Genomic DNA, 2,500 nt, shown 5'->3' with positions numbered 1-2,500 from the left:
CGAAGAACCATCTTATGTTTGATATTATGTTGGTGTCTAGCTGATGAAGTTTTATATTGACTAGTGTATAATACCAAAGTCTTCAATATACCAAAAATTCATATACAGATTATATATGTTTTTGTATGTGCATGCATGTGAGTGTGTATGTGTGTGTAAAATGTATATGAAATTATTGTATGTATTGAAGATGATAAATTGTGTGCTTTAAATTGTGTGTTTATACATTAAGAAGTATATGTATAAATATGTTGCATATAAATCAGAATGGAGCAAATATTCATGTGGGGAATAATACTAACTCCCATACTAGCAAGTGAGTCTTTTGTATTGAATTTTAGAAATCCTGTTTTCACTGTCCCAGGTTAGTGTCAGTTACTATTTGTCAGATATCCCAAGCATTGGTAAGACCTTGATATATATACAATGTATTATTATATGTACAATGTATATGAGTGTGTACGTATGTGTGTGTTCATGACATTACACACGCACACACATGCAGGCACATACACCGTTTTAGATGGAAATTCGATGGAGTCTATATTGAGTCACATCCATCCTGCACCCCCCTCCCCCTCCCCCCCTCCCTCCTCCCAATAGCTCTAGATCCGTGTCTAGTATTTATAAATACCTGTGTCTATGTTGGTCACCTGGTCTCTCTTGAATGGCAAACCAGTGTGCGTACAACGTGTCAAGTTTTCTCATGTTGCTTCAGTGACCTCGTATTCAGAGTTTTGTTACTGTTTTCTGTAAGCACTAATTCAGATTTTGATTCTCAGATTTTGTAGCAACAATCTTTTTTTTTATTTTTATTTTTTTTTTATTATTATTTTTTTTCAATTATAATTTTTTTTTTTTTTTTATATATAGTGTAAGTGTAGACTGATCAGAATATTTGAAAGTTTAAGTGTCTGGTAGGACAGCAACCATATTTGTATTCCCTTAAGATGTTATTTGCAGTAAGAACATTGCAAAGTTACTTGAAGTTTGATAGTTACTGACACAATGTTTTCTCAAAAAATTTAAATGGTACCTTGTAATTATACAGTGCTAGTGTTGTAGCTTTCACACAGATTGAAGAAACCTAGTTCTAGTGGGCCTGAGGGTTTCCAGATTTGTAAAGACTCTCAGTCTCCAGTGACATTGGTTGTAAAAGGATCTTTATAAAGTCAAGGAGCGAGGTGCCAAAGGGCAGTTAGCAAAGAGGCACTTGACGACTCATGGCGCATAAGTGAAATTTAGATAGTTTCCTAGTTTTGCAAGTTTTCTTGTTTTGTAAGACCATTACTATTTTCTTCAATTGCTTGTTGCTATCAATGTATTTTACTGTCAGTCTATGATTGTGGAAGACTGAAGAACCAGCAGAACCACCGTGCCCATCCCAAAAAGAGTAGGCATTTGATTAGCCGAGAAGTACATGTCTGTGTAGAGTTTGTCGTAGTACATCCAGTATCTTGCTTTCCGAGGAAGAGGTGTGTTTGCATTGCCTCCCAATTCACTAAGATATTTTCTGAGGTTGTTTGGCGTTCACTGGTACCGATGTCGTTCCACAATCACCGAGTCTAATACCATTGAGAGTAACCAAAGACTGAACAATTAAAACCTGCTAAAGTGGGAAATTACCAAAATTTACATAGTAAACGACCCACAGGTCAGTATTCAATGTCGTGTTTTGTAGGCTTTTTAACTGCATAAGGATGAATCCAAAATGAGTGGTGATCAGTCGTCCTACTTTTTTTAAAGAGTTGTTTTAAGAACTTAGTGTGGTTGCTAAAACTCACTGCTGCTCACAAGCCGTGTCAGGTGCGGACAAAGGCTGTGTTCATGACTGTGGCAGATTTGGCACCTATGGACAAGTTTGGGGAGATATTTTCACGGTTAATTTTCCTGCTAGATAAATATTGAAACGTCTTAAGGAATTAAAGATACCCACTGTCCATAATTGTTGAGTTTGTCACATTTAATGGAGTGTTTGGACTGCTACCAGACTCTTTAACTGTAATAGCCAATAATAATGGCATTCATTGTATGTTGCTTCTATGAAGAACTTAAAATGTAACACTCTGTTGTATGTGAACACAGACGTAAAATCTTACCTCACTATTAAACTCCCCTGTAATGGAGGCCAGTTCATAACCTAGCTGATTGGACCGACTGCAGTATTTAGGTTTAACAGACATTTGTTATTAGTAAATTTGGTCATTTGAAGAGATGATTCCAGAGTTAATTGTGGGGTTTCCAAGGCATAGAGGCAAAATTCAACCTAGGAATGAAATTATTGATATTGCTAGTAATGTAAATTTCCTTGTGTAATTTCCAAATAAGTAGCTGGCTTTTTGTGTTGAATTTTCTCACACAGACTATGATTTCATTTTAGGTATAAGTTTTTTTGTAAATTTTTTTAAAAATACATTTTTCGAAGTTCTTATTTATTTTTTTTGGTAAGCAGTGTTTTGGTTTTGACAACTGCCTCTAGTTCCTAAAGTTGAAGGGCCAA

Source organism: Penaeus japonicus, unplaced genomic scaffold (assembly GCF_977035675.1).
Source record: "Penaeus japonicus unplaced genomic scaffold, GWHDUDI00000001_assembly GWHDUDI00000036, whole genome shotgun sequence".
Classification (NCBI taxonomy): Eukaryota; Metazoa; Arthropoda; class Malacostraca; order Decapoda; family Penaeidae; genus Penaeus; species Penaeus japonicus.
The sequence above is the reverse complement of the archived record's forward strand: the minus strand, read 5'-3'. Positions refer to the sequence as shown.